This window comes from Botryllus schlosseri, chromosome 3 (assembly GCF_051294905.1).
Source record: "Botryllus schlosseri isolate E-star chromosome 3, Bs_hap1, whole genome shotgun sequence".
NCBI classification, from domain to species: Eukaryota; Metazoa; Chordata; class Ascidiacea; order Stolidobranchia; family Styelidae; genus Botryllus; species Botryllus schlosseri.
The window spans coordinates 1,716,454-1,740,675 of NC_137238.1; the positions used below are offsets into that span (position 1 = coordinate 1,716,454).

General features: G+C 40.0%; 1 protein-coding gene across 1 annotated transcript in view; it reads left to right on the forward strand.

The window, feature by feature from the left end:
- The window catches only part of LOC145435464 (uncharacterized), a 440,390-nt gene that overhangs the window by 317,784 nt on the left and 98,384 nt on the right, over nt 1–24,222 (forward strand). The gene's annotated exons all lie outside the window — the stretch shown is intronic.

Consider the following 24,222-nt stretch of genomic DNA (forward strand, 5'->3'; position numbering starts at 1 on the left):
ATAGATCCAATTGATTATGTGACCAAGCCCAATTTTAAAATCACTCCTTCCCTACAAACCATATCGTACGCCTTCTCAAAGTTGATAAAAACAGCTAATACGGATCTCTTGTTCCATATTGACTTGTATACATTATCGTGTATAGACACATCATGCATTCAGTGGTCGATCTTCCTGGTATTAAATTACTCTGGTTGATGTTGAAAAAATTACTATCTGTGAGCCACTAATTTAACCTTTCAGTTACAATTCTTTCCCTAATTTTGCATAGGTTGCTGGTAAGCGAGATTGATCGGTAGGATGGCGCAGCGTTAATTGGTTTACGCTGTTTTAGCAGAGGAATGATTATGGAATGTCTCCAAGAGTCTGAGCACTGTTGAGATGTGCAACATTTGTTTATAGATTTCAGTAGTTTAACTAAGCAATCTGTGCCCAAATCCAATATCATCTTTGAGCATTAGGGTTGTCCAAAATTTGGAAAATCTCAAGAATGATGGGTATCAATGTCTCATTCTATAGATTATTGATAAAAAACCGCAATGAGCCTGGAATAAGCTCACAGGAAAGTTGTTAAGATTTGTCGCAAAGCGTTTGAAAGTAGCTACCGACGAGTGGGCGTACCAGCGACCATAGAACGGCAACAAGACTAGTAATCACGAAATCACGGCTCTCGATTGGCTAATCGGCTATGCTTCAGTGATCACAACGGTAGTGGCTTGCTGATCAGTTGTTAAAGGAGTCTACTAACGGCGGTGATTCTGTAAGCGCATTGTAGGTTGGTTGGCAGATAATGATTTAAGATTGATTCAGGACATGTTGAGTGACTAGATACATGATAATGAACAAACAACAGCTACTTCACACAAACTTAAAGCATGACTGGCTTACTGTGAAGGAAACCGCCGTAGCTTACACATGTCTGTTTTGACCGATGGATAGCACAGAACATGCGGAGAAATATTGCAAAGGCGCTTATGCAAGAGGCGAACGAATTTCTTGTCTCAGAAGAGATGCATCATAGTTGAATACAAATATAAAGCTTAACAATGACACTACTTGGTCTGATCTTATTAGGCTCCAGTCGTGCTGTATAACTCAAGTCTTGAATGCTCTAAGGATTGGCTGAATCAGTTTTATGCTGTGGACTTATTAAACTCTTACAGCAAAATGAATTCACTGGTTGAATTCACTGGTAAGTGTTGTCAAAGTCGTCAATGAGGCCGTAGAAAGAGGTGTAGAGGTAAGCACAGACTATGCTGGATTGCTGGTATGACCAGCAAAAATACAGTACATCTTAGCATGTCCTGAAGAAATCTTGAATCATTACCGGCTGTAACACTACAAATCCTGGAATGTAAAACGAGCTTAAAATGCAATGAAGCAGTGCGATAGTTACATTTCTTCGTGGTTCCACCAAGCTATATGGTCGGCCAATATAACATCTTCTGAGCAGATAAGATTTTGTGCGGCATCCATCTCACGTATGGTGTGCTGTACCAGTTTGCGATGACTAATATACTTTACTTACGCCCAGTCTGACGTATTTGCAACCATAACTAGGTATTTCTTGGATTTATATCTAGTTCTCAAAGAGCACAATCATTCGCCGTTTCACCTCTGTCATGCCTGCAATTCTCTGAGGCTAAGTTAAGCTATGCAATCAAACTGTCTTTTTAATGGGCATAATAGCATAGTCTGTGCTTATACCTTTTAACTCTTTGTGCGGCATCATTGACGACTTTGACAGTCCCCAGCATATACGGCTGATTCAGCCAATCCTTAGGGCATTCAAGACTTCAAATATACCACGACTGGAACCTAATAAGATCAGACAAAGTATAGTGTCATTGTTCAGTTTTATATTTGTATTCAATGATGATGCATCCCTTCTGAAACAAGAAATTCGTTCACCACTTGCATAAGAGCCTTTGCAATATTTCTCCGCAGGTTATGTGCTATCCATCGGTCAAAACAGACATGTAGGCTACGGCGGTTTCCTTCACAGTAAGTAAGCCTGTCATGCTTAAAGTTTGTGGGAAGTAGCCGCTGTTTGTTCATCATCACGTATCTAGTCACTGAACATGTCCTGCATCAATCTTAAATCCTGATATGCCAACCAACCTACAATGCGCTTACAGAATCACCGCCGTTAGTAGACTCCTTTAACAACTGATCAGCAAGCCACTGCCGTCGTGATCATTGAAGCATAGCTGATTAGCCAATCGAGAGCCGTGATTTCGTGATTACTAGTCTTGATTCCGTTCTATGGTCGCTAGCACGCCCACTCGTCGGTAGCTACTTTCAAACGCTTTGCGACAAATCTTAACGACGTTCCTGTGAGCTTATTCCAGGCTCATTGTTGTTTTTTATCAATAATCTATAGAATGAGACATTGATACCCATCATTCTTGAGATTTTCCAAATTTTGGACAACCCTATTGAGCATAGTCTTACTTGAACCGGAGATGTGTTTTTCCGCGCTTCAGGATTCTTTTGGAACTCTTCCCAAGTGAATGGAGAATTGATATCCTGACTGTCTATTATATTCTTGTGCAATGCACACTGAATTTCCCTTTCTACCGCGCACCGAGAATGTTCGATGGTTCAGGATTACGGTCGCGACATGCTGATGCAAAGTGGCGAGCGAGCTCCTTTGCTTTGTCGATGTCCTCAATCAGTATTCCATTGGAAGAGTCAATGTTTTCGAGATAGGCATTGATCGAATAATCCTCCAAACTTGTGATGATTTCGAGTTGCTCGTAAGTCCGTTGCAAAACTTCCTCCAGAAATCTAGTTTGGTTGTGAGTATCGTTCTCATCGCTATGGCCTACTGACGTCGGAAATTAATCATTTCTCTCATGCGGAAAGTTTATTTCGTTTTTAAGTATGCCACCTCTTTAAGTCGCATAGCTTTTGAGCATTCCTTGTTTCACCAAGGAACGTTTTCCGATTTGGTGAAGGTTTGGTCATCGGGATAGTTTCAGTGGTTGCTTGAATGGTCGCGTTAGTTACTGCGTCAATAGACAATTAATCAGGCCCTCCTGAAGCGAATGAAAAATATTTGTGTGCATTATTGTCTTTAAATTTGTCCCAATCTGCATTTCGGAATGATCAAGAGCGGTGCTTTTCAACCTGTGTGGCAGTTCTCACTTGTGCGAATGAAAAAACTGAAGCGCGAATGACGAAGGTGGTGAAAATGGTGCGAATGAAAATCGTGAATAAATTTTTAAATTTTCTGACGTGGAATTATTTAAATAAAGGTAGTGAGCTCAAATGCGCCTACTTTCCTTACCATATTTTTCAAGACAGAAGGCAAAATGTCTCAATACAAACATGTGAATTTTTACCCTTTCGACAAACTGGAACCTCCGACACATCTGTGTCAGCTCTCAAAAACGGTTTCTGCCAGCAAGCATTATTCCCATGCGAAAAATATGCTGTATTTGGATAGGAATGCAGAACAGATTTTAAGACCTGGCTGGTCGTGATACAATCTGGTTCGGAGGAATGTAGACGTTCATAATGGAAATTTACCCCTGCTCTGATAGCTAACGTTTCTACTGGAACAATCTCTCCCATGTTTATATCGCTAAAAATTTATCTCACATTATATAAAGAAACAAATTTCACCACCGTGGATATTTCGGTCTTTCCTCAATGAATTGTAATTCGTAATGTTTGGTGCGTATTTGGTTACAAGTCGAGTCGTTTGTGACGCAAATGGTAACTGGTTTCGATGAAATGCTTAACAGTAGAACGACCCGAACTTTGAACTACCAAGTGGTTTTTGACGCATGTGGAATTTTTTCCGATTAAATGCATTCAGGGGAGCTAAAAATCAGCACAAAGAACAACAAACGGCATCCGAAACCATTGTTCATTGCTCGCAGCTACTTGCAATATTTTAGACACACTTTAGTGCAACACTTATAATAAATCGCCGTTTTTGAGTGTGACATATCAGTGTTGTTCTGGTGCGCATTTGGTATTTGAGCATGGTCTTTAAGAAATTGGAGTAGGTTTATCATCATTTATGGTTCTTGCTGACATATCACAATGCTCATCAACTAGGATTTGCATAATGCAATCTCGCGACTAATACTTGATTTGGTATTTTTATAGTATCGGCGTTTTGGCAAGTAGTAGATCAATCACATTCTAAGAAAACATGCATGGACCATCGTCGACTTGCTGGTACCCTTAGAAAATACTGCCTTACCACCTGGTCAATAATATCCCCATGGCTTTGTTTTGTTATAACCTTTAACCGCCACTGGTTTCATGTTTGTGTTGTTTCTGAAGGAAACAGTTACCTACGGTTGAAGTGGGCTCAATGTCTATGTGTACAACTTCGATCTCTACTACACTTGCATCTCGCCTTATCGACGAGATGATATTTTTTAAAGTGTGGCTACATGAAGCTGCTTGGCCTGGGTAGCTTAATTCAAGCAACTTCTGTCAATAGTGTCAACTGCGATTTCTTTTTTTCACCAAGCGTATACAGCCACATTCACGCAACATTGTAGAAGATGTGTCCTGTCTTATCCTTGCCTAAATATGAGACGGCCTTGTACAAATACTTGATAGCAGCAGCATGAAGCCTCTGAAATTTTACCAATTATTTTTTGGCATTTTCACCATGTAATAATTGAAAACTTCCATAAACATGCTCCTTGAGAGGGTCTGAATAACCATAATGCACTCAGTCCTAATATGCACTCAATTTACTAGATCAAGCCCCCTCTCCGATGATCGATCTCGTAGACTAGAGAAGATGCCCTTCGCCCTTGTATAACCCTGGTATATTAGAATGGACTATAAAGATGTCGGCTTGGTCTAGTGCAGGGGTTCTCAGCCCTTTCTTGGCCGTGGCCCATTTTCAAGTTTGAAAATGTGCTGTGGCCCTCATTTTATTTTGGAGCAATAATTCTGTTCAATGCGTGGTAATCGACAGCGTGGATATGCCCATTTCTCTTAAATATGCACATTTTTCTCATAATTTACTGATGTATACCTCTCGGCCCATGAAATCACACGAACCGCGACGAAAATTTTCATGTCTAATGAATATCCTCTAACAAACGACCAACGAAATAATCTTGAGCACCTTCGAGCTCCCGCGATTGGAGGTTTGGGTGCAGAAAAGACGGCCTTGGTAGATCATATGCTAACACATTGTGTATATTATGCTCGTCCGCTGCTCCATTCGCGTCGCGAAACACAATGATCAAATCCACGCATCCGCTGTGTGATTGGGATTTTAGTTCCACTATTGTGAGGAATAATATAATCATTCTGGGTCAGCTTCAATCAATTCATTGCTGAATGGGGTACTACAGAAAAGTGGCAAGCGATTCATTGAATATGCATGCTGTACAATGCACAATGTATGTCTTGTACCAAACCAACTTAAGTTGCGTTGTCAGAATATTCAATTCAGAAATTCAATAATTTTCATGTCTCTTGAATTATGTAAATTGATTTCTAGGGCGGACATTTAAAACCGACTCCAAGGATTAATGCGCTCCGCTAAATCCTTAATCCATTACGATTCGTTGCGGTGGTCCAGATACCTCCACCAGAAGTTTCTAATACTTTTTAATGACGGCTATTTTTATCTTACAATAATACGATGACTTGTCTAAGTACAGTAAATCTATACCTCTATTGCACTTCATTCCGAGATTATTGCACACCCCTCTTTCAACGGCATACGACATATGACCCTGCCGCAATACTTGGTTACTTCAGCATTACCTTCCAATTATTATATACTCGAAATAATTTTAGTTGCTGTTCGCCGTAGGTTGTCATAGCTAGTGGAAAAAGCCGCCGTTTCTCCCTCCCGATTTTGACTTGAACATGCTGACTCCTTACGTGCCTCTAAGTCGCATCAGATTCGGATGAAAAACTTTACGTAGCCTACGTATAATTGGATAATATGAATAGATTTATAGCGATTAGCATAACAAATATAACTAAACTTACATTAATTCTAAAAAATTTCAAATAGCTTTGTGGCCCACCTCAAATGCTCCTGTGGCCCACCCTTTGAGAACCCCTGGTCTAGTGGTACATTTCAATTGGCATGTCCTGTAACACGCTGAGCTTCAGTAATATAATATTACAGAGACTCGATGACTCGGAAAGAGGAAGATAGACTTCCTTACAAGGGATATTGTTGCTAATACAGTTAGACCAAGATACATAACGAGTGTCAAGAATGTGAAAATGCGATGCTTTGCGGTAAAAATCCTGTAATGTGTCAAAAAAGCCTAGGTTCTAGTACTTCTGTGTAAAACTTTTTTATTTGTACTAGACGAGTGATGAAAATCATAGGTAAGGTGGCCCACATAAATATATATTAAATTCAAGAAGTTTCAGCTGAACACTGCAGGATTTGACTGAATGCCAGCTCTTCAAAAATGAAAATGCGTCAATGTTCGTACTAGTGTTAAACTCGTTTACTAAGGCGCCCTCTGACTCTTATTCAGTGTATTTAGGTAAGTTACACCTACTAAGGTCCATGCTATTTGTCTCCTTTGCAGCTGCAAATTGCGTTGTTTGCGATGACGTGGACAAGTTAGGAACATATTTATGTATATCTCGAGGCTGTTACATCGAAATGTGTGCGCTAGCAGGTGCTAATATGATCGTATTATTGGTGTACCCTTCGTCAACAATACGTTGTACAGACGTGGACATTGCATGGTATGTCGAAATTTTCCCGGGGTATTGAGCGATAATGGCGTCAATTTGCTGTTTTTTTTTCATCCGCTATGTATAGGAGCTTATCCTGCATAACCTCGGCTATAAAGTAGAATAATGGGCACTTCTTCTCACTCATTCCCCACACATCCAGAAGTGATCACCATGAAACCAATAAATGATTTCAATGAACATGTGAAAATTTATCAACGTCAAAATACAATGACCTTTTTGACGCACCATCACATTGAAAGCTACCCCCTGCAGGGTCTACTACGTGAATTTTACGCCAAGACGGGTTGAACCAAAGGTATAGTAATTGGAACTCAATCTTTATAAATACATTGTAACTGTCTACCGTACCTTGTCGGCACAGCATTCTTCCCCAAACGACTTCTTCCGCCAACACGGCAGTGTTGGGATCAAGTCACTACCTTCGAGTCACGAGTCATTTCGAGTCATTGCACATTTTGACTCGAGTCAAGTCAAGTCAATCGATTTTCAAAGGTGACTCGAGTCAAGTCAAGTCACTCGATTTTTGGAGGTGACTCGAGTCAAGTCGAGTCAAGTCAAGTCAAGTCACGAGTCAAGTCACAATTCAAGTCAAGTTGCCTTTTCGAAGTAGGAGGCATGATAACGTCATTGCATTTTGCTAGCTGTCTGAAATACAGAATGAGTAGTCATTGATTTTGAACCGATGAACGAATATAAAGTTAAATATACATGCAAGAAGGTGGTGTATCGCTTACATAAGAACTGCTAAACCTCAGTTTATAGTTACCAGCCAAGATAGAGAATATATAGCCTACGAATTGATAAGATGCAATACATTACGCATTTACAAATCGATATGATACAATTCGAGCCTGCGCCAATGGTTGAGGACTATATAAACTATATTCGAATTCAGTTTCAATAAAACAAGAAGCTTGATTAAGGTAAAACAGAGAATAGAAATTACTTTACTATACTAGTTTACGACAACGTAAGCTGTAAGCTTCGATCACTTCGTTTGCGGTCAATGTATTTATGAGAGAACAGTGGAGGCTCAGTAAAACGCACGTTCATTAATTAATTGGTCGCTCTCACGGGTTACACAAACGTTTCGCGAACATATGCAAGATCCAGTGATTTTGATCGACACCGATTACTTGATGACTTGTAATTGACTCGTGAATTTTGCTCCGAGTCACGAGTCAATCCCCATTTCTGATAGGCCGAGTCAAGTCAAGTCAAGTCATTTTAGCAAAGTGACTCGAGTCAAGTCAAGTCATACGAAAAAGGTGACTCGAGTCTGACTCGAGTCAAGTCATGACTCGAGTCATCCCAACACTGCAACACGGTAAATAGCACTTTCTGGAAAATGATCAGAGCAGATGACCAACGATTCTGCTAGCAACCAGTCTTTTCTTCTAATACATTCTATCCATATTTCTTTCAGGGATTCATTTGGTAGGAAAGCTGCATTGTACGGGTCATTCTATCAGTTCACAAGCAATTGTATAAAGCAAAGCACACCAAATTGACCATTCTTTGTTATAACGATGATAAAAGTAGCAGGAACATAAGTGAAATTATTTTGTTTGATTCAATTGTATCTGTTACTTTGTACCCCAGATAGATAGGCTGTTAGGTAATCTTCTAAATCCAAAGCTAAAGGTAAATCTAGAAAAACAATTGTTCGAATAAATCGAACGCCTCGCACACACAGAGGTATAATTACCTCAACTACAGAATTTGCAATTTGAACAGTACCGTATTGTGCGGCATCTGGCATCAGAAAAAGATGAAAAAGACGTTCATTTCTTAACTATGCTGGGCAAAACCCATAGGCCGTTAATTATACCTTTCCCTCTAGTCCTATACCTCCTACCCACACAACAATTTTAAGCAAGGATTGAGTACCAACTAATTATTGGCTAAACTGCCCATACAGAATACAAACAGTGAGCTAAGTCGACATGCTACTACAGATACTGATGAACTGATATGGTGCAGGGACTGCAGGCATAGTCTGTTGTGATTCAGGGCTTTGGAACCGGAGCCCCGGAGCCGTGCATTTTCACTGGAGCTGGAGTCGGAGCAGGAGCTAAACATAAAATTCAGCCGGAGCTGGAGCCCGCTATTTGAGGAGTAGCTCCGGCTCCGACGTATTTCATAAGATGCTGTTCTATATGCAACAACCACATCTGCTGATCTATCATAATTGAACAGCAGGCCTGAATTTTAATGCTGTTCACAGCAATGGGATAGAGCAAGGGTCGGCAACCTACGGCCCGCGGGCCGGATCCGGCCCGGCAAGCGAAATCGTCCCGCCCACGACATAATAATTAGTTATCACAAGAATACGGCCCCACGTTTCATAATGAGTTTCAATCTGCAGTGCAGCACTGCATGAAAAGAATGAGGCATTGCTACGATATAATAGTAGCCTACATCGTATTAGTCTACTGGTATGCCATGAAACGAAGGTGGTTGAAGTAGGAGATGGAGATAGACTAGACTGCCATCAGTGCTTATCAATCGGGTGTATTTCGCAACCGAAGGTGTTCCATACTTCTTTAAAGGGTTTACCACTCTAACGGGGTGTGACAATAAAGGTGTCCTTCCTTTGCTTCAAAAACGCTTGGAACATCTCAGACGCAATGACGGAATTTTAAACTGTTCAATTATAGATAACCATAGCCTCCGTATGTTAGTCAGCCTATATCTATAGTTTAATTCTCCAGAAGGCATTTTGTGCCAAGACAACAAACCTGGATAGTGTTTTGGCCACAATGGTGAAAACTGTTAATATGATTTTTGTCTCATTAACTGAATCAGATACGCCAGTTAGTACTAGAAGCAGAGAATCAATATAGCGATGTCCTGTATAGGCCTATAACTGTCATGCAGCTATGCATACACGAGTGTATGAACTGAGAAATGAAATAGCAATTTTCCTCGAAAACACTAATATCGCCGACTCATAATCTTGTAATCGAAAATGGGTGTCTAATCTTGCTTTCCTTTTTCATTTAATGTCACATCTGAACAAATTGAATTTGTAACTTAAGGGAAAAACAACTAAATACGTGAGATGTTGAGGCGCATTCAAAACAAATCTGTGACTCTGGAAATGTCAACAGTACAAATAAAATTATGCTCACTTTCCTATACTGAAGGAGAGAAAACCTAGTACCAACACTACATTTGTAACTGTGATACGAAATTTAACTACTGAATATTCACCCGCTTTTCCGACATTCCTTCTCTACAAAATGAAATCTGACTATTCAGTAGTCCGTTTAATGTGGACGCCAATACCATTGCCTGAAAATTTCGAATGTGCCTTTCTGAAAGGCGATGCAGTTGAATTGAATGACAAATTTCATACAAAGAGCATATCGATGCATGACTTTGACGAAGAGAAATTGATCTTTATGCCAGCTTGACCAACAATGCAAAAGAAATTGCATCGATTTTTGGAAGCACGTGCGCATGTGAACAATAGTTTTGAACAATGAAATTCACGAAGAGCAAGCTATGATCACCTATTTCGGACGTCTCTTTTAAATAGGGTCTGATTCTTGTTTCATCTGACTTGTTACCAGAAGTTGAAAACCATTCACAAAGCAAGCTGCGTCAATTGTCACATTTATTCTGTGTTGTTGAAGTGTAAATACATGTGTCTTCTGAATGGTATGATTGAGATTGCAGCAATGTAGGATAATATATACCGAAGTGAGCATAAAATATAGTACTAAGAATTATTCCGGCCCGCCAAGAAGTTGTACGCCCGAAATTTGGCCCGCGACTAGCAAAAGGTTGCCGACCCCTGACATAGAGTAAAGTGCGTTCTAGTGCAGCAATGACGTTATCAACAATTTTCAAATATTCATTATGACGTCACATGCCGGCACCGCGGCACCTATGTCTTAGTTGCGACATCGGATGTTGCTGACGGCTGACAGACTCAAGATTACTATAGATAACTAACCTATGGGTAGATTTATAATCTATATAGACCAGGAATGGCCAACCTTTTCGGCTACAGGGGCACATGCAATTGACGAACGAGTGCGCGGTCCACTAGCCGCGCCAAGCGGGTAAAATTTCAAAGTTTATAAATAAACTAGGTCGATAATATTATTACTGGAGTATATTGCGGGTCTACTGTACCGTACCTATACCGCCCGCTAGGCTCAGTTTGCAAGGACACGACTGTTCGGCGTCTGGCCACATCGATGTTGAAGGTCTCCGATGATATGCAACAATCATTTTGTGCCTACATTTCACCGTCGACGATCTTTATGCGAGCGCAAACGCGAAAATACTTTCTCCCGTAATTGCGAATACAGTTACACTCAATCGGATAAATTAGGCGTTTATTATCATTTTCGGTAGGGAGTAAGCTACGAAGCAAGAATTCGCGTGACAATTAAACACGCGAAGCGTGAAGAAAAATTTCTCTACTATTTTAGTTTATTGTAATGTACGACGATTTACTGAAAATGTGACTGGACCCTTGATCTGCCAATGCGTCGGAACTGATATATTAGTCATCAACATCCCAAGTGCCGCAGCCATATTAGTCATCAACATCCCAAGTGCCGCAGCCAGACTTGTAATTTTTGGTTGGCATTGCAAGTTCACAATCTGAGCAATTCATTTTCGATAATATAATAGGAAATTACCTCGCGGGCCAAGCAAAACCCTTTCGCGGACAACATTTGGCCCGCGGGCTGACCACCCCTGATATAGACAAGCCCATTCGATAATTTCAGAGCTGGACCCGGAGCTGGAGCCGGAGCAGTGGTAATAATGCGGATCCGGAGCTAATGTACGCTAGAAGAAAGCTCCGGAGCCGGAGCTAGAGCAATTTAAATTTATGGCTGCTCCAAAGCCCTGGTGATAATACCGTCATTCATATACCTGTGACAAAATGTTCTGGTATAATGGCAATTTCACATGGCCCATTCATTACAACTGTGGCTTATCTGGACATTGCCTGTGATGGACAGGTGAAATTTAAAATAGAAAGTAATTCAAGGATAGTCCTCCCGGTCTGCTTACCGTATTCTGCCCGTCACTCACCTGTGAAATGTTCTTGGATACCGACGCTTTACCAAGGACTCTTCATCGCTACTACCATCGCTATTACTTCTTATATGACTCCGTGGATATATTTTTCTGCACCCATATAGGCGCAACAAACACTACCACCAGAACGAGAGATATCTTTGACATGTCGAACTACACAGATAACACATATATAAACACGAGAAATTGGGCTGAAACAAATCCTGAATGTTACGACAATTATTAATTCAAAGTTCCATTCGTATAAAATACTACAAACCTATTAGGATTCAAATATAATAAAACACTGGACGCTTTTTTTTATAAGCGCCTGCACTAAATCGTCCAGCTTACTACCCACAATGCAACTGCTTCTATTGATCACGCAAATTTGCTTAGCCTGAGATAGCAGTAGTTTTGGGCTTGGGAATAACGAAGAAGTGCCAAATAATGTTTTCAAGCGAATCGTGGTGTTTCCGTCGCTCGTAAGGGTGAGAGGTGAAGGTGCGGAGCTTTTTACATGCCAGTATGGGGCGAGCTTGGGACGTTCGATATGGAGCATTCGTGCGATGCAAGTCTTCATTAGGTTCATATGCTGATCCTGGCGAAGTAGAAAATTCGTATTGTGATTGGATATAAAGAGCCCGAGTGTCTCGCAGCTGTCTCGCCTGCAAATAATTAAATTTTTTATCGGTCATCATTGCTTTTATCTTTGCCTTCTTCTTTACATACGCCGTAACTCTTATCTACATGCCTCATCTCACATCTGGTACATCGCTGCGCACTACGACAATGTTTGGCCTTTTGATTAGGTTACCATATTTTTGAAATCTGAAAAGAGGAAAGTTTTTCAGAATTTTCAGACTTGCAAAACCGGAGGAGAATTCTCGAAAAACGGTAAATTTTTCCGACTTTGTGGTCGGTTGACCAAAAAACGGTCAACTTTCGCCTTTCAGCTCCCGAAATACCCGCCAGAGCTTCACTTCGGTGCTGATTCACCAATTTTGCAGTAGATATGGCCTAAATTCCCCAAAAAGAGGACAAAATCTCACGGGACAAAAAGACGTCTACTAGGCTTTGATTCTCCGTCGGATCTTCACGAAAATCGACGCACTTACTCTACGCGTTGATCACTCAAGATCTGTTTCGAATCGTCATCTGACATAAAGGTTTATATCAGTAATGACTCCACGAACCTCTGGCGTTCTCACTTTATGCAGTTCGACCGGATATTCCAATTTTTGTCAGCATCTTCAAGATTATTGCAAGCCAAAAGATTAGATAGCGGTTTGGGTTACTGCAATTTACCCAAAAAATCAACCAATGGCAAAACTTTCATTTCACTATAAGATTCATCATCATCATCATTGGTTTATTAGCAATTTTATCTGTTCAATACACCACAAAAAATGCGTTACAATGAAAAGACAGGAAGGTGTCGAAGTGACAAGGTGGGCAAACTACGGCCCGCAACACTGTTCTGTGCGGCCCGCGAGAGTCAAAATAAACTTTTTTAAATATTGATAAAATGCGTACTAAAAATCGAATTAATGCAGGGACTTGATTAAACTTCTTCTTAGTATATTTCACCATGATAATTCTAAGGCAGTGGTTCTCAAACTGGGTGGCGGGCCCCCTTGTGGGCATGAAAGCATCTGAAGGGGGGCACAGAGCTGAGCTAAACCGAAAAAAAATTTCGCGCTCGGCGCAATATACTACCAATTCATAATTGTTGCTCTGTATTTGTCTGAATTTCATATTTCAAACTATCTCATCCACGGTCGCGACCTTCCATGCCGTTACGCAATCCGTTAGGTCTGCTAGCATCATGGCTGCGTTTTGTGATGTGACGATTAGGGGGCGCGAAATCTTTCACCATCATAAGGGGGGGGGGCGTGTCTTAAAAATTGAGAACCAATGTTTGAAGGTAAACAATTCCTATGTTCTTTTTTATGCTTAATTTCTGGCGCGACAGCCGATATCAAGGCCCACGCAGTTTGAAAGTTTTCAACTGCTAAACATCACAGAAATCATAAACTAGATTGACATAATTCGGATCACGAGTGTGATTTCAGATTGGTCACGCTAGTTTTAATTATTTCGGTGATATGCTAATAAAAACGATTTGCGTGTGTTTTAGGTAGATTCGTTCTCTGTATGCGTAGAACTGGGGTTTTAATATATTATATCTAAAGCGTGTTTGACGCTAATATGGTTGTGATGCTGTCAGCATTGTGCGTCATGAAACTGAACCAAAACTGGAATTACTAAATCTATGAACAGATCGCTGCTCACAGATTTAAATTTCAATCCTGTTTTAAGAATCGGGACAACCGACTGTCATCTGTATAGTTTTGACAAATTGCTTATTGAGGTCGACCAGCCTATGAAATATCGCAACTATGTTTCTGACGCGTGTACGATATCATCAATATGCAATGTTTGTTTTGTTTTATATAAGCACATATATTATCTCCATGCCCTCACTATGTAATCAAATAACAATATTGCGTTTTGGTTTATAATTCCAATTTTATGTAGTGCGGCCCGCTAGTGGATTCAGATGTTGAATGCGGCCCGCGAGCTCAAAAGTTTGCCCACCCCTGGCTTAGGCAATGTAAAGAGGAGGCATGCACACTGAATGAAAGTAAAGAAGATAGTATAGAAAAAGAAAGCGACAAGAAATGGGGCGGCATGTCATGGGAAGCGAGATCGATAGGTCAGTCGTGGTCCGGTGATCTTGAGGATGGACTGTATTTATTTAGTAGTAATTGCTTGTATTTCGACTTGAATGTGGACATGCTCGTCGACTGTCGGATGGCCGGCGGGATCCCCCAAGTAGACGATGATTCCCGTTGTTGATTGTAACCAGGTCATACTGACCTAAGGGTTTCGTTATTTCTTTAACAACTGCAGCCAAATTAACATACGCGACCACAGCATCACTTGCCATATCTTTGAACGCAGGTCCTTCTAAAACATCGCTAGCGGAACGCTTCTGTGTGCCGCTTATGGCTAGGCATCTGATGCCGGATATATTTGTCGACGAGTTATGTCTATGATCACTACTGATATACCTACAAATATAACGACTACACCTGGTTTTGAGACGAACATCCCTTGTAGATGTCGTAGCAGTTGTACCTTCCGTTGTTTAGCATAGGTCATAGGACGTCCTTGTTCGACAACGTTCACCACTCGAATGGACCAATCATCATATTTTTGCAAATTCCATCGTTTGCGAATAATGGAGCCAACACTATCCGTGATATAATGTATAATACTATTTGCATGGTATCGATGGCATTCCAGTGATGAACAGAAGGTCTGGAGGTAATCTGTAATCATTGACTGATCCGGCCCGCGAGCGATCGGAACTTTTGAATCCAGCCGGCGACCCAAGTTATGTTTGTTGAGCACGTTCACTTCATCACGCAATCACACATCTTATTGAACAATTAGGTTCATGTGCTTCATGTACGAAGCGTCATTGTTCAACCAGTAAGAATAATAAATAACTTTTTTCAGGTTGAAGTAATGGCTATTGAGGACACATACTTGGCGCACGAAAGTCTTGTCGGGTATTTGGATATTTTTCGACAGTGTCATAGCAGCCATATCTTTCTGTATGATTGTAATCTGAACAAGGAAAAATTCTTGATGATTGCGCAAGACTGCCAGAAACTTGGCATTCAGGTACTGATAATTACATCTCCATTTCATGTACACACTGTATATTTACGCGATACAGTTTTAGGCCTAGTCAGTAAATTAGAATTGATAAATATGCAAACGTAATCGGGTTATGGTGGCACGTCCTAGTCAAGCCTGGGGGTGGTTATTACCACCAATTCGAATTCGATAAATTAATTTTAAATTAAGTAGCCCCTAATTCAGGAGCGGACAACTTCACCAGTCGGCGGGCTGGATATTGGAAAATTAAATACTTGACGGGCCGGATTGCTGAATCGATACATTATTTGCCTATTTATCCATATATATAAGGAATAAATAGTATTTGATGAATGTATTTTAACGACAGCAATGTCACATCACAGCCATTTCTCGTCGATAATGACTAATACAATGTGGATTTGAGAACAGCATTGTCATACAGGCGCCCCAATGCCTGCTTCTCTCTGAACAATTAACACACGGTACAATCATAGTTTCTTATATGCTATAGACACAAGCAAATCTCACGGTTTTGACATTGTGACGCCACAATTCTGTGTGGAAAAACGAAAGAGAAACTAAGAAGAAAGAGCCTGACAGCATTGTTGCGTCACAATTCAAAACTAGATCACAATGCGAACTACAAGGCTGGTCTTTGGGGGTTCCAGGACTATGAGCAGAATAAAATTTATATATTCGTAATCGGTACAGTGGCAGCTTTCCATTGATGCCCGATTTATCGAATTTAGTGCTCGGCAAGCCGATCAAAAATAGTCATAAAGTTCCCTTTGACCAAATGGAAAGTGTGACGTAGACCAATTTCACTGCACCGTGAGATTTACATGTGTCCACACCATATAGGACGCTATGGTACAATCCTTAATTAAGATCTCAAGGCGTTCGGTGGTTAAGCCCGGTACCCCAAATTAACCAAGATATCAATCCATTAGGATTGACTACATCGTAAATGCCGATATTGCAAGTCTTCTCGCTTCGACGTACTTACGCGTAAGCTCCACTTTCGCACGCAGCGCACACACGTATAAAAACATACAGTCACTAAAACTTGACGTTTAAGCAAGCAGTGGGGGATCTCGGCAGACTTGGGCCGTGGCCAACATTTCATATGAAACGGGAAACTGTCCGCGGGCCCGACGAAATCCCTTCGCGGGCCGTATATTGCCCGCCCCTGCTTTAAAGAGTTATATTCCCGTTTCTTCGCTATAATAGGCGTCCCTTTACCCCTGATTTGGTGTCCCCTGGTTTCAAATATATTTTGTTATCGATAGACAGCTGATCCAAATGTTGAAAACTGGCGTTTAGCACCACTTAGAAACATTTACAATATCATTGATTATGCAATTGTTATTCATTAGCCCTCACATCTGGATATATGGGATGCTACAATCTCAGCCGACACTTACCCCGAAATTGCAATTACACTCAAGTCTATCGGTTGCGAAAGGATCATCTTCAATCGCTGTAATTTGACGAGGAACAAGCTGTTGGAGTTCTGCTCCGGATGTACAGACAACGATATATCTGTAAGTTTATATTGCGTATGGCAGGGATGGGAAATTATTCCACGCTGGCCAAATGAGAATGCAAAATAGGTTGGCGGGCCTAGCAAAAAGTTTAAACCTATTTTTAGACAAATTTCGGGACAGCACAAGAAAACCCCGTTTTTGACGTGTATTCGTACCGATCAGTTAAATATAGCAATTCTAACATTTTGACCCTTGTCGCCGTACGCTTTCGCCCCCAATCGCCCCAATCTTTTCTGAAAATCGCCCAGTGACGGGCGATACCGCCAAAGTTGGGAACCACTGACCTACACTGAATCCACTCTAAACGTAGAAAGAAAACTACTTGTACTCAACTACTCTCCGAACCGATATAAGTAATAGAAAGAAAAAAATGTACTTTTTCTGAATATTCTACACTCAATTCTGACACTGAACACCAGATATTTTAAAGTAGTGCAGGGATTTCTGGGTATTGCTGGAGTAGAAGCAGAGCTTACCAAACTATTAGGTTTAATTGAATGGCTACATAACCTGGAAATCATGTCCTGGCCAGTAGCCATATGAGATCTTCCTAATCTTCCTATTACTCGAGACGAATATATTTCAGACGTTTATGCGAGTGGGTTTAGCAATGAATCTCCTCGATTTTCTCGAATGGAATTGCTGTCATTGTACGTGATAGTTGCAAAATTTCTTGCAACAAAATAATTCCATCACGCTATGCTATGCGAGATATCCTGAAGATAGCTTGTACAGATCCTTGTGTTGACCGTCGTTTGTTGGCAAAAACGGTCGATATTAATTTTTTCGTTCGTCGAAATGGTCGGCTCTCACCACACTTCAGTTCTTGCAATCTTTGTTAATAGTTGTACATATGCTGTACTAATGCGACCTACAGAAGAAAACAATGCACGCCAATTTAAATCTCGTGCGTGGGACATGTTGTATGGGGCGGTGTGAAGACTGTTGTCTCAGCGTTCTGCATGTCATACTTGTCCATAAAACGTAGAAGGCGAATATTAAAAATACATTCTTGTTGATGTGTGTGGCTTTGGTCACTGGCCAATCAAATGATCACACGGCCTGAAAAGTGGAAAAACCAATGCTGTAAATGATGTACCTAAATGTTGTACCTAAAATGTGTGCCGCCACAGATTCTCAGCTGTGATGCTAGTCCAGGGATTCCCAGCTATTTCTTGGCCGTGGCTTATTTTCGGGTTTGAAAATGTGCTGTGGCCCACCTCTTATCTTAGAGTCGTAATCCCGATCCATGCGTGTTAATCGACGGCGCCGATATGCCAATTTCTCTAAAATCTGCGCATTTTACTGTTAATACGCCGATTATATTTGAATGTAGACGTCTCGGGACATTGAATCGCGCGAAGCGCTACGAAAAGTTGAATGAATATCCTCCAACAAACGAACAACGAGATAATCTTGCGCCTCCTCGATCCCCCCTCCCAAATTTGGGATTTGGGTGCGGCAGTTACAGCCGTGGTAGAACATAGGCTAAACCTCCTGGGTATATTATGATCGTTCGCTGCTCCATTCGCGTCGCGAAAGACAACGATCAATGATCCACTGTGATTGGGGTTTTAGTTCCACTATTGTGGGGGATAATATAATCATTCTGGACCACCTTCAAATAATGCATCAATGAATGGGGTACTACAGAGAAGTGGAGAAGGAGTTTTTTAATATGCGTGCTTAACAATGTACATGGTATGTCTTGTATGAACCCAACTGGAGTTGCGATGTCAGAGTATCTAATCCAGTGATACAATCAGTTCATGTGACACTTACAATATGTACAATGATTTCCAGACCGGACATTTTAAACCGCTAAATCCTCAATCCATAACGATTCGTTGCGGCGGTGCAGTATACCTCCGCCAGAAGTTGCTAATAATTTGCAATTATGGCTATTTTTATCTTACATAAGTACCACCTGCCGAAGTACAGTAAATATATAGGCCTACATCGATTGCACTTTATTCCGAGTTTATTGCACACCCCTTTCAACGGCATACGACATATGAGCCTATCGGAGTGCTTGGTTACTTCAGCATTACCGTCCAATTATTATATACTTCAAATTATCTTAGTTGCTGTTAGCCGTAGGTTTTCATAACCAGTGGTAAGAAGCTGCCGTTTCTCCCTCCCGTTTTCTACTTGTACAATGTACATTCTGACTCCATACGTGCCACTACGTCTCATCAGACTCGGATGCAAAGGTTTATGAATATATTTTCAGCGCTTAACATAACGACTATAGCTAAACTTACATTAACTTTAAACTTTTCTAAATAGCTTTGTGGTCCACCTCAAAAGCTCCTGTGGCCCACCCTCTGAGAACCCCTGTGCTAGTCGATCAGGGATTTTGGAAGAAACACTGTATATTATTGAATATCAGGCATGCAGACATGCACAAACAAATTAGGTCCTTAGTCAATCATTCGGAAGCCTAATTGATTGACGAAACATCTGGATTTTTTAAAAGCATTTTTCACGAAAAGTTTTGGATGTCTCCTTCCAATTCTAATGCCATAAAACGTGCAATCAAACTTTTACTGTCATGCGCCTTATACATTGTTGTGTAAACCTGTTTCGTGTTGAATGAAATTGAAAGAAACCGAAAGGCACTGCTAGAAAACGACGAAACGCGACAATATATGTCAATGGCCATATGGCCATTGCAGGCTGAACGAACATTTGCACAGAATCGGATGCCACGAAATGGATTATGTGAGCTGTTCGCACAGCCTGGATCAGTGGAACATTGCCTGCTAAATGTCAGTGATACTCGACTAGTAGATAATATATCACCGAAGCTGGAAGGAACCATGGCGTTAACATTGTATTATTACAAATTCTTACTAGCCCTTTTACTGCAACGGCTATCATAGAATTTGCACTCCTGTCGAATCGAATAATTTAGAAGTCTTGTTCTTATCAAACTTTCGGCCTGGTGCACAAAGCCCACAGTAGCCGGGCAACAATAAAAAAACACTTTCTACCGGAGAATGTATCAAAGTAATTTTTTAAAATTAATTTCTATGATAATACGTGATGTAATTATTGGAATTTTTCACAGGGTCACATATCGGTAAAATAGAAAATTGTCATATCCAAATTCTTCAGTTTTTTATTAAAAAAGTTTTTTTTTCGGGCCAAACTACTTCGTAATGACAGACATTTCCTACCAGTGATGAGGATGAGTAGAACAATTCTAATATTATATGAGAAAAACACATAATAGGCGTACGTTAGGTCAAAATTTGGACTGAATTAAGTTTCTAGGTTCAACAAATGTCAAAATTTGGATTTTTCACGTCGAAATCTTCCGTCTTATAGGTAAAAAAACCGATCTAGTAATAACATACATATAAAAATATTTCGTGAAATAAAAAGAACAGAAAATTCGACAAAGAAGAAACAAAATTCTATGAAAACACTCACGAAGAAGATGGCCGTGTAATATCAAGATATCGCCTTCTCCAGATTTTCATGAAACACTCTTGAACCGTCGGAGGTTGCGTCACTGTCTTTCATTAAGAAATTGTGGCGGTAGCATCGTGAAATCAAAACGAATATTCACAATACAATTAACTGGCACACAAGCTAATCCATTTTAAAATTGGAATCTTGATACCTAAACGAAAAACAATAAAAATAGAAACCGTATTGCAGTATATATTTTCACAAAGTACTAGCATGAAAAATGATGTTTCACTTGATAAGGTATTAATAGGATTTTGCCAAAGGCGACTCCAATGACTGAATTCATCTCTAAGACGTCTGAGTTTTTTAAATTGTCCGTTTTCGGTTTATCAATTCTGGTAGTAAGTGGAATCATACTAGCTTCAATTATAGAGTACGGTCGCAACCTTTATTTAATATATTATAAATTCTGATGATTTTTGCAGACACAGATTCAAATTAATCACCGTAGTTGACTTCGAACTTGCGACCATGATTGGTGTATTTCATCATTCAGAAATGGTCAGTGATGATGAATATATTTTTTGAAATTAATTTTGCCTACTTTCAGTTCCTACTCAAGAAGTTGTGTTTTCAAATTACATCCACTTGAAGTTACTTCTGGAACATGTTATTTTGCAAAATGAAAGTAGCTATATAGTGTTTCGTTTTTATGACTTTTATCAATAAAATTTTTGAAATTGCGTCACAAAATACCCTCTGTATCTTGCAATTTCGAAACTAGTCTCACATTTGATTGACCACTGAAAGTATTTTAGACATAAAATTCGGATAATCTACTATTACTACTAAATTCACAGAAACTTCTTTTTAAGATACCATTTGGACTTACTACTTCTACTTGACATAGCTATTACTCGCGATATTTTTCATTTCATTGCCTCCCTCCACTAATTACATAATTACATGGAATTTGATAATTATTTACTTACTTATGCGTGTGAGACTGTAGTGTTTGAAAGCATTATGCAGAGAGAGATTGCAAAATGTCAGCGGAAGTTTCATCGCCGTAATTTCTGTATCGACAACACACTGTTTTCAAAAATATCAAAGAAGCCACGAATTCAATGTAAAAACATACATGGCCTACACGCCAATGCATGCCTTCCGCTCGCCACGGGAGAGCAAACATTTGCATTGGATATTATTATAAATAATCCACGGCATATCATATATATACCACGGTATTCTCTGGAGGCCTATACCAATAAATCGGAACTGTATACTTTATTGTGCTACCATAGTGTCCTATGTGGTGTCGACACAAGCAAATCTCACGGCTCAGTGAAATTGATTCACGTCACAATTTCCATTTGGCTACAGGCAATTTGACGGTCATTTTCGACCGGCTTGCCGAGCATTAAATTTGGTAAAACGGGAATAAATCGAAAGCTGACTCCGCACTGATTACGAAAATATAAATTTTATTCCGCTCGTGGCCCTGGAACTCCCACAATCAGCCTCGAATTTTTCATTGTTATGGAGATTGGCATTGGGACGCAACAATGCTGCCCCAATATTGCAATATTGAGACAAAATAGTCCACCCAGTTGAGCAGCCATGTTGATCAAACACAACATTAGTACAACAACGAGCTCACTAACATGGTTGATGGGCAAGGGTACTACGAAAGGAGTAACATTCTATCAAGGAATTAGTCTATATATAAAACATGAAATATTTAAATCATTAACTTCATTTTATTTTGAACTATGAGCTGCGCGCGATACTTGACGAGGCTTATTAGTTACCAACTAATCTATACTGGGGATAGGCAGACATGGTACTAACTGAAATACCATCTCATCATAAGGACTGATCTTGTGGGAAATCACTAGGCCGTTTTTTTAACGTCTCGGTCATGGTAGTGTCTGTGCCATTGTACGTCAAGGCAATATGCTCATTGTTTAATCAGCTTACCCACCAACGTTTTCGTGGCCGAAGTCTTTTCAGTTAGTGACGAATAGTGTTGTTGGGCACAGGTCAATAGCTTAATTTGAAGCAACTACTATAATTTGATGCTTTATCATCGCCTTCTTCCAAAACCACAAACCAGATCGTCGGCCGCATGTGGCCGCGTGTTCGTGTCTTCGTGACCCCTGACCCCCATGCTTATAGGAATGCACTGTAATTTGACATGATCTGTGCTTGATTTTGATTTATTTTTCATTCACATTTTCATACAATTTCCAAGCATTGGCGAATTCAGTAATTATAATTTTAATTCTAATCTAATTTGGGAGAAGCTGTGTAGCTTTATTTCTAATTCTAATCTAACTTGGGAAAATTGTGTAGCTCTAATTCTAATTCGTATCTAATTTTGAAAACCTGAAAATTTTCTAGTTGTCCGAGTCAGCATTCATTGATTCGATAACCGTGTAATTCCATTGTGACTCAACAAACTTGACAAAATAAGAGGTCAGTGCAGAGTGGTCGATTGTCGCTTCATTACAAAGCATTCGTTGTTTTCAATAAAACTTTCTTTCTTTGACGATATTACCAGTATTTGCGCAAAATGTCCTCGCGGGTTGCATGTTCGGGACACAGGCTTAGAGCTTGTTAATTGCTGTTATCAATATTATTGCTGGTGTAAATAAAGCAAAGAATTGTCAGCGTCGACATGACGTTACTGGTTTATTGCGAATTAATCTTCATCTCCGGTATTTTTGAATTGGCAGCACAACATTTTCATGAATATCAACGAAGCCCGAAAATCAATGTAAATGCATACATGGCCTACACACCATTGCATGCCTTACGCTCGTTGCAGGCAGGCAAACGTTTACAGCGGATCTTAATATAAATAAGCAGCAGCTGAGAATTCAATACTCACAGACGGGATTGCATAGTATATTTTCCACACAATTTTGATATCTGAAATCGGTTCATCGTACAAACGGTCTGTTCGAATTCACATCCCGTCGAGAATCAACATCTGTGACTTTTCAGTGTCTCCTGATAGGAGAGCAACTCTTCAAGAAATTTTATAAACCATAAGGTATTCTTTATTGCAGTCTTAACATAGAGGTACCCTATGTAAATAGATTGATGTAGCTATTATACAATTCATTTAATATGTCAAAACAATATTACACCGTGTCGATCGATACTAATATCCTGATATCTAATATAATGAAAATCGAAACCACTGAGAATAATATTATAAAATTTCGTCTCCTCAAGCTTCCGACACTCACTCTAAATGTCATTGGCGTTTATGAGACGGAAAACAAAACGCCAAAAGTGAGTCGATTTTTACCGCCTGATTGCGTTTCATATTGCGTGTCACGCTTTTTCGCGTTTTAGGTAACGCTGTCGTGTTTAATATTGTCACAGAGCTCGAAATGAAAACAACTAACCCTGACGTGTTCAACAATGACGCAGAACTTGAAATGAAACGAATTTTATTGCAAAAAGCACCAACTCATTTGAAACATAGGTGCAACGTGCAATGACATTACAAACGTTACGCGGACAGATGAGCAAGCGACATAATTGGATTTCTAGAATTATATAGTTGTCCAAGTCTGTCTATACCATTGGATATTCTGAATTCTCACAAACAGGCCTCATGGTATTTTTTTCAAATTCAACGTACTTTGCCGATTTGAAAGTCGTTTTTTTTCGTCCCCGATAAGTATCTTTTGAATAAATCCGACGATCGTAAATGATTTTGGATACTTAAGGTTCCAGGCATAGTAACAAGACATCAGGTCAATGACCATGTCTGGGATTCCTTGATCTTTTGTGC